At 39.3% G+C, this 9982-nt stretch overlaps 1 long non-coding RNA gene across 1 annotated transcript; it reads right to left on the bottom strand.

Moving 5' to 3' along the window:
• Positions 1–445: 445 nt before the first annotated feature.
• On the bottom strand, positions 446–3503 carry LOC113979051. The gene is made up of 3 exons (XR_003537704.1): positions 3414–3503; positions 2110–2197; positions 446–604 (listed from the first exon to the last, which is right to left on the bottom strand). It is a non-coding gene; the product is annotated as an uncharacterized LOC113979051 (long non-coding RNA).
• Positions 3504–9982: the final 6479 nt, after the last annotated feature.

The raw sequence follows: 9982 nt of genomic DNA, 5'->3' as shown, positions 1-9982 counted from the left end.
ACCCCAAGACACGAGGAAGACCATGAGCACAGGCCTGAGAAAGTGTCACAGCTGGTTTGAGACTGGTCAGTGCACACAGGTCTTTCTTCTCAGTCACTTCCAATCAAAAAGCTTCTGCATTGCATCAAAAATCACCACTGTTGTTGACCCTGTAAGCCCAAAGCCTTCATTTTTTACTATTAAATTCAGTCCTGGTGAGTATGTTATTATGAGGTGAACTTCAGTTCCCTTCAATCCACAGAAGTGAGATTGAAAAGAGAGAAAACAGATCATTATAGCATTGAATCTGTTTGAATGGAAACTTTGTCCTGACCACTCTTTGAAGTAGTGTGGTAAACACTGTGCTTTAGTCAGGGGAGGATGGTTGTATTTAATTCCTGTAATTCCTTAAATTAAATTACTGTTTAATTATACTGAGGTGGTTTTAAATTCACAGGGACAACAAACTATAAAAGATAAAAAATAAAAGGCTGAAATATGTTAAAAACAAATGCAGTCAACAGACCTGAAGATGAAATCTCAGAATCTAAAAACACAGAGGGTTGATGTTGAACTGCCTTGCTCTTCCTTTTCATCTCACACAGAAAAGTGAAATTTCTTCATTCTGAAAGAAAAATTAGAAAAGAAAAAGAAAAATAAAGACAGCCACATGATTGTCTCTTTGGAACAAGAATCATATAAAGCAGCTCTGAAATTGGAAGATTTCCTGAAACATATTGGTGCAGGTAGGGACAGTAAAGTCCTAAACTCACTTCAGACAGGGAAAAAAAATACAACCCATATGTAATATATGTAAATATTATGTGTATTTTATCATATTTCACCTAAATATGTTCAAGCAATGACCTAAATTCATGTCAACCCTATGGTTTTGGCTGTCACTGTGTGGAGATCGTGGCAGTGATCGTGAGCAGGTAGGGATAGATGCCTAGGCAGCACAATCCTTCAAAAACTGCTTTCCTTCAATTATCTCTACCATAATCAGAGCTTTTGTGTAAACCCCACTCTTCCCTGCAAAAAAAGATTGGTTAAACATCAGCAAAGGCATGTGGAAGGGAAAGAAACATGAAGCTTGTAATTAAATCTGACAGAAAGTAAAACTAAAAGCTTCCACCATACACTGTTAATAAGGAAATGTTTAAATGAACAGTCAGGTGTGGTGAGGAGCTGAGAAGTGATGCAGTAAATGAGAAAAAGATCTGCAAGGTGGGAGAGAAACATAATGCAATTCTCGAGAACAAGGAAAAACCTAAGGGATTTTTTCCATTTATTGCAGAAGAATCTGGATCAGACAGTGCAGCAGCTCAGGAGCTCATCTTCTGCATTGCTTTGGTATTTCAGAAATGCCACGTAAGCCAAGTACTTAATGTGGTTATGGTCAGTTCTGTTCAAAAGCAGGTCTGGAGTTTACATGACCAAAACACTCCTAACTCAGAATATTTCGTGAAATATCTGCACCGAAGAAATGAAAATTGGATCTCAAGCCACAGGGCTGGAGGACAGGGAAGCCATGAGAACTCATTAGCTTCTGTCCTCACAGTGAGTATCTCTTTCCAGCAATATCCCATATTAACAAAATTTACCCAGTGAAATTTTGGATTATGTTTGCCTTTATTATTGAGAAAAAAGAATATAATCTATCCTGAAGGTCGGCTATGCTCACCAAGCTTGTAGCTACAAAATTTTAACCCTTGGCTCTACACTTGATCTTTCTGTCTCTGTGAACCTCAGACCACAGGCAGAAGTGAAGGAAATAGCAACTGATAATGCCAGAATGCAGAAATATATTTCACAATAATACAAAGGAATTCACCATGGTATAAACTGATACTGAGGTGTCACCCTGTAAATAACACTTCTAAATGCTCTTGTTCCCTTAGTTTCACACATAAGCTGATTACTGTTAGTGTTGTGAGTGAAGAGGTCAAAGGAGCTCTGCTGTTTCCATTTCATCCTGGATCCCTGCTCTGTGATTTAGTAATATTTGCACAAATGATAAAGTGCTAAATATGCATTTTACTTCTCCCCCTTCAGAACTAGTATCAAACGTAGTTTAATATCTCAAACAACTATTGCATGTCTGAGAGTCACATCAGATGTTTCACTTACCCACATCTGCTGAAGACCATCCGGGGTCAATCTTGATGTGTGAGCCAGTGACCAGAAAAATCTTCCAGGATCTTGTCAGTCTTGAATTCTGTAATTATTTGTACACAGTGCAGGAAAGGGAGTATTTTATGATATTGCCTATCTACATAGTATTTATTAGATGAAATATGGCATCAAAATTATAGCACTCTGCCACACTCAATGCGATATTTGATGAGTTTAGTACTGGCATAATTAAGTCCTCGATGATAAGTTAAGATTGGCAACTCTTGTTGGCATGAAAGGCAAAAGGAGAGTTTTTGCTGGTGGTTCAGTGGAGAATATATCTGTCCTCCAAAGGAAGTAAAAAAAAAAAGGACAAATTAAAAAGAGGATAATAAAGTTGCTACTATTGGCATATCTCTGAATATTTAATATTAATGAAGTTAGTTAGACCAAATTCAAAGATAGTAAAAGTATGTGATATGAAGACAAGTTACTATATGTCTATTTTAGACTTCACATTTTGTAGAAAAAAAGCTATTTTATGAAATGAAGTGTCACTAAAATAGCAGTTATTTAAGTAATTCTTTTTTTTTAATTCTCCAAAGTTGAGAATATCACCGTAGTTTCTACTCTACCCGCTCAAAATTCCCCTGGAGTTACCACTTTTTATGACTTTAGATGACTAAATGTTCTACTGCACACCCTTTAAATTTGAGGTTAAGGAGCAGCTTGCACCAAAACAATGTATCGCCAGAACTCTATCTCGTTTTCACACGCTTAATTTCAAATCTCAGACACCCTGCAGCATCTTGTCTGGCTGCGTGAGTCACCGGGGCCGGTGTCTGAGGTGTCCTGGTGCATCTCTAATGGCTCTGCACATCTGTGTTTACCCAGCAGCTGCTCCTTGGGTGGTTTTTCTGGGTGAACTGGGGCAAACCTCTCGGGGGATGCTTTTCGTGCTGCTCGGCAGCGGGATGGATGTCTGTGACATGTCAGGTGTGTGTGTCAGCTTTTGGCAGGCAGAGAAGTTCCCCCTGGCCCTCGGTTTATGAGGAGGATCCCCAGATCCTGGGGTTTCAGGGAAGTAAACATATCTAGTGTAGGGCTGCTCTGTTTGCTTGGCATGGCAAGCAGGTGAGGAGCAGTGGGATACTGAAGGAATGTGGGTGTTCCCTTAGGCAAAGGATTTCTGTGAATCACAGATGTGCTGCCGGTGTGGGGAACCCTGCGATCCTGGTGACAGCAAACCTGTTCCCCTGTGCTCCTTCAGGGGGTTGGTGTTTTTCTCTGACCAGTTTAAGCCCCCTCTTCACGCTCACTGTGTCCAACTCACTCCACTGCACGGCATCTTCACTCCTGATCTTCTTGGCTGTGAAGGGGGTTCAGTCATGCACAGCTCATCTGTGCTTCGGGAAAGAGAAGAGTGGCCTTTGCAAAAAGAAAAAGAAAATACATTTCCAGGATGAATGCTTATGGATAGTCCAAATAATTCATTACACACAAAAAGTTAACAAAAAATGCCATAATGTTCTCTTCAAGAGACACAATGTCAGCGCAGGTACTGTTAAAAAGAACCAGCACCACTGAATCCAGAGAATTGTTATGACAACTTGTTTACCAACATTTTCCTTGATTGGTTTTCTGGTATTGTTCTTGGCTCAAATCTGGGAATTTTGCTCAGGCAAAATCCCTGTTGAACTCAATAGCTTCTTGCTAGCAAGGATTTGGAAAGGCAAATCCCCAAAGATGTCATTTGTTGCCTTTCCATGAGGAATATTTATTGTATGTAATGAATGAAACTATGGACTTCTGTGAGGTTTTCCATTTACATTTTTTAAAGATTAATTGATTTAATTTGATTTATATCTATGAGGGAAGGCTGTTAAACAATTCCATAAACTGGTACTGATAATTGAATATATAAATTACATTCATTAAAACTGCTGAGGGTTCCAAATCTTTGTGACTTCACTTACACTAGCTAATTCAATGAAGAATTAATTGAGGCAATACATTCTTCAATAGTAGAGAGGCAATAGATTCTTCACTTGATTCCACTCAATTTTCATGAGCTTTGCTTAAGCAGTCAAGGCAAATTTATTACATGGAAGGTGAGTAAATAACTGACTTTAATACTGTACATAAGAGTTCATTTTTTTCTCAGTCAAGCCTTGATATTTTCTGTCCTTGCCTGTTCATGCAGGCAGAATTCAACAACTTCTTAAGAAAAGATTCAAAGACCAGGGACAACAACAGTCAGAATTACTTATTTCCCCCTCTGTCCTAATTTTAGCTGTCATGATTTTTAAGACTATTCTGGGTTTTAAACCTTGCCCTCCCTCCCTGTGTTCCCTGCTCTCCTCTCACACTGGGAAACCACCACTTCAACAGCACTTAGCCTTGGCAACAGGAGAGAGCTTTGAAATGCTGCAAGACTGGGAACAAAGAATCTGAATTTTCGTCAAAGTTTACGTGATGGAGGACAATTACACCGGAACTCAACCTGCATAACTTTCATCAAAAGGCAGGAAGGGATGTCATTCATAAAAATCCCCCAACTCCCTATTCTTAAACCCCAGTTTAAGACACAACATTTCGTGGTAACACATCTTTTTATAGCAACAAGAATAAAAAAAGCCAAGGTGAATGGATGTCTGTTAGCAAAGCAGGGGGATGTTCTCTGAGGCCTGATAAAGAGTCAGATAAAGAGTCCACTTTAGCACAGCTTTCCTGGACACATTCAGCATGAGAAATGGTGCAAAAATTTCCATGCCACATCCAGCAGCTGTGTTCAGTGGTTAGTTATGAAGGGTGCAGCTCCTGTCCTCCCAGAAATCAGCTGTACCCCATCTCCACGTTGAAATCCCTTCTGTTGTCTCCACGATCCTTCTGTTTCTGACCAGAGGAAGGTTCAGATGGAGTTGTAGTTTCCAGTGTGCTCCTGTCTCCTGCATTACACTTAAAATTTTCTTATTGGCTCCTCAAAAGTATTCCCAAGACTGTCCCATTGCTCCATCCTGTGCAAGTCTAGACTTACACTTTCTCATTCAAAGTCACCAGTTCTGACTTGGCAAAAACACAGAATCACAGAATCATGGAATTATAAAATGGTTTGAGCTGGGAGGGACCTTCATGATCATCGAGCTCCAACTCCCCTGCTATGGGCAGGGACACATTACCTTGGACCAGGTGGCTCAAAGCACAGTGGGCCATGGACTCAGCTAAGGCATGGGACAACTGGCCTCTTTGTCTCCTCCTCTAACCCAAGAGCACCCATTTCCCACTAGATGGTGGATTTTGGGAAGGGTGGTCACTGTTCACAGAACAGCCTGTTTCACAAATGGAAATTGGAAAAGCATGAGACCTGAAGGGAAGTGGTAAGAGCAAATCTGACGTCTTCCCTGCGTATCAGAGATCCTAATATTGTATTTTAAACAACAGTGTTACAGATTAGGCAGAACAAGTCATACATCCTTCTGGATTTAGGGACAAAATTCTTGATTTTTGGTGCCATCAGATGAGTGACTTAAGCTGAAAACAAGACCTGCCCTGACATCCCCACAAGCATGAAAAGGACGGAATGACTGGCTGTCTTTGATTCCAGGGTGCTACTTCCCAAATAAAACCCCACTTCTCTTGTTTCAAAACAAAATTCTGATGTTTCAACTGGTTTCCAGAGTCTGAGTGAAAACTCGGCATGAAAACAGATTCCCAAAACTTTGTGATTTCACCAGGAAGGCGTTGCTGTTTGTACTTTAGCATCACTGACTACGTGGATGACTTCAGAAAGACTTAAACTTCATTAAAGGCAGGGAGGAAAGCTTCGGTTTTTTGTGTTAAAGTCCAGGCTGACTGTCTTGTGCTTGTTCAGAATTCCAGTCAGGCTGGGACAGCAGCTTTGCTCCACTGTGTTTTACTGTGTCATGACTCTGAAATGTAACTTTATGTCCTTAATTATGCACGGTTTTAGTGCATTTTGATAATATCCTGTGACCTGCCTTTTCAACTATTAAATAGTTCAGAACCCTTTTTTCCCCACCTGTTTCCTGAGGACCAGGAATGTGGGCAGACAGCACCCTCTGCAGTGTACGATGGGGAAATGAGAGCTTGATTCCTGCCAGTGCTTTCACTTGTGCTGTACCAAATCCTGCTCAGAGCACTCTTCCACACTCTGCTTTCAGTGGACAAGAGAAACAATGGAGTTTGGAGCTGGTGTGAAAGCTGAGAGAGGCTATATCAGGATATCTTGAAGCATGTGTGGTATGGCAGGGGAGATGGTGGCTAATTTGATTTCAAAATACCCAAATATTTATGGCACATGCTGTCTCAGGTGTTACTGCCTCCTTTCCCCCTAGGCCATTATCTCTTGTTTGCAAATACAACAATGTCTTGTGCTACAGATGTGACATTTAAGAAGGATTTTTTTATGAGTTGCAGGGTTTTTTTATGTGCAATGTGTTAAAGGGATCACAGTGAAAGGACACATCTCTCATTGCAGACTTGGAGTCTGATCCTGACTCCAGGCAAACCTGTGTTGGCACCACTGTGTCACCCCTGTAGTTCAGTCATATTTCCTACCAACAGGGAGTAGAAAATCCCCACTTTCCTGGAAGTGTCCAAGGCCAGGTTGGATGGGGCTTGGAGCAACCTGGGCTACTGGAAGGTGTCCCTGCCCATGGCAGGGATTGGAATGAGATGATCTTTAAGGTCCCTTCCAACCTAAATCATTCTATGGCTCTATGATTCTATGACTCTATGTTAGATCATGAGAAAATCTGAAAAACTTATACAATAAATGCTATTTTTTGCTCTTTGTGGAATGTTTTGGCTCCCAGATCTCTTCCAGGACCTTTTTCAGGCTTTCCAAACTACTCTGTTTTTAAAGTCATAGAGATGTCTAACTTCATTGAGGTGAGGACAGTCATGGTCAAAATTAGATTAATAATGGTTTCATCTGGTGGTTTTTTTTTTTTAATTGTGGAGTGCTAGCACTTCCTTATCAGTTAAAGCATGTTGGAAATGTGGGTTATTCCTCTTTGAGCTGAAGTTTGGTTGAACAGTAGGAAATTGAAACAAATGTGATTAATGTCCCTCACTTTATATAGTCATATATAAAATTTCATGGTTTGGTGGTTTTGATTCAAGTTGTTACCTGACACACAGAATAAAAAGATTTCTTCACTCCCAGTGTTTCTCCTCACTCTACCCAAAAGTTCATAAGACTGTCCATCCCAGATGACACCAAAGGAGTACATAGGAAAACATCCCACCCTTGAACATGGTGTGTGAAGGGAGTTGCAGGAGGTAAATGACGAATAGGGAAATTCAATTCAGAGAAATTACTCCTCCAACTTTGCAAGCTTCTGAACAATTTGATATTTAAAGCATCAATTTAACATGTTATGGTCAACAAATGACAAAAATCAACTAGAGGTTTGGTTGGTTGGTTGGTTTTGGTTTATTTGTTTGGGGTTGGTTTTATTTTCTTCCTGGTGTTGGTTGAACAAATCCAGAGTGATCAAGCAAATTTTTACAGTCTTTCACTTACATAGCTTGATATGATACTTGAAAAGACTGAGGGCTGCTGGTGTGCACTTCAAGACACTCACAAGACACGTATTTGCAAACACTGTAAATTCTTCTTCATCACATTGTAATGAAGAATCTGCTTTTTAGTTGACTAAAAATATCTCAATGTTCATAACTAATGGTGGAGGGAATTAACTGGATTTCATCATGCTTTCAGTTTCTGAATTACAGGCACCATTGCTTTAGGATGATCACACTTAAGCTTATTCTAGATAAGATGTGGCTGAAGGCTGCTGTAAGGTCAAGGAATGGTCCTGACTTACTTGGAATCATGTCGGGATGGAGAAAGTGGTGCCACTCTACATCACTTGGAAGGAAAAAGCCTCCAAGGAAAATCATAAAGAAATCTTGTTCTCTTACTCCAGAAACAGGTAAAAGCAAAGTTCTTACCCTGGTTTTGCTCTGATGAGTCATTGTAAAGAAAAAGAAATACCATTTGCATATTAAAAGTGAAAAACAGCACCTGGTACAATTTTTCCAGGATGCTTAGACTTGCAAATACTGCTGATAGACAAGAGGAAAGCATCATGTGCAAATTTCAAGAGCAGGCTACTGAGGGGCTTCTGCTTAAAATCCTCTTTCAGGTGAATTTTAGAATCTAAAATAGTGCTAATGATGTTGACCTCCTTTACAAAGTGTTTAGTGATTTTCTGAAGAAAAGGAATATATAAGCTACATTGTTGTTGTTATTATTATTATTATAAATTATTCATCTTATTCTATACTTACTGAGTACATCAAATGACTACTAAAGTCAGGATTTTGGCCTTTAATTCTCTATATAATATATATAATATATATTTCTATATAATAGATATTAAAAATATTTCTATGTGATACATATTATATATATAATTCTATATTTCTGTATAATATCAATTTTTTCTATTCACAAACTAAGAGCTTTTCCTTTTGTATTTCTCTTCTTTGTCATTTTTACTTCTCTCTTCTTGCTCCTATGTGCATTTATTTTCTTTTTTCTCAAGGTTTGGAGTAGCCTTACCCACATCAGTGCTGTTCTTTGGATCTTTTCAGGCTTAACAATCTGTGTCTGGTTTGGGGTAAAGCCCTGGGAAAAAATTCAGGTGCAAAGCAATATTTAGGTGAATTTCCACGTGCCACAGCTGGTCAGGTAACACCTTCCAGCACAGAGGGATCCATGAGTTAGACTGAAGATACAACTGAAGTGATACTTCCCCTGTGATGGATTTCAGTAACTAGTACAGCAAAACAAGTATCTGAGTACCCTTAAGGATTCACATCCCTGATCTTATATTACAAGCATGACTCCTTCATTTATATACTTATGTATATTTGGGAATAGAACTTTTCATGGAGAAAGGACAGGTACAGCCTTCTAAGAGAAATATCAGCTCCCAGAATCGAGTGTGAATAACCCAGCAAAGCAATTTTTAACTGTCCTAAAATCTTTCTCAGAGACTTTGTTCAAAAAAGGCAAAAAGAAAAGCTCAAAGTGTAATTGAAATAAAACAAGATGACAGAATGTGTATAACACTATCACTTGATAACCTGAAAGTCTAACTGGATATCCAGACAAACTGATACAGCAGCACAACGTAAACCTCTGCTTTAGTACACACACAAAAAGAAGAGTCTTGAGGATGGTATTTGTTAAAAATTTTAGAAATTATTCATGACACAAAGGCTCCATAAATCTTTTGCCCAGGAATTTATCTCCTTCTTGCAATAAGAGAAATCAACACATGACTATAGCAAGAATGGAAGAGGAAGATGTTACTCAGAGTAAAAATCAACTGCCCACCATCCCGAAGACGGGAAAAGATTCAATCTGCCATCTGAGGCCTATTTTTGGGAATTGCCTTTTTATTTATCTCAAGTCTTTAGTAAGGGTAAGATAACTGTTTCCATCCTTGGAGTATTTGGGTACATACTTCCCACTTCATAGTAATGCAGAATTGAAACTCAAAACGCTGAAAATATCTGGATTTATACCAAGATTCCTGACTGTGATGCTTTGCTTGGGCACTGACTGCCCTTGAAGGCAACATGGAGCTGCACAGCTCAAGCAGAATTTTGTGACAGATCATTCTCTATAAGGTCTTCCCTCATAAAACTTAGTTCAAATACAAGTGAATTAGGCTCTAAAATCCTGTCTGATATTTAATTCTCCACTCTGCCCCATCCTGAGTGAAGCAGGAAGGGTCACACAGTTTATGCATTTTAACATGAATTTCTATGAGCTGCTTTGAAGTCCTTAACACCCAGTGACCACTTTGGGTGTTGTTGACTCTCTTGCCAGCATTGATGATCTCCTTGT

Source organism: Neopelma chrysocephalum, unplaced genomic scaffold (assembly GCF_003984885.1).
Source record: "Neopelma chrysocephalum unplaced genomic scaffold, ASM398488v2 Primary Assembly neopelma1_380, whole genome shotgun sequence".
Taxonomy (NCBI): Eukaryota; Metazoa; Chordata; class Aves; order Passeriformes; family Pipridae; genus Neopelma; species Neopelma chrysocephalum.
The sequence above is the reverse complement of the archived record's forward strand: the minus strand, read 5'-3'. Positions and strand labels throughout refer to the sequence as shown.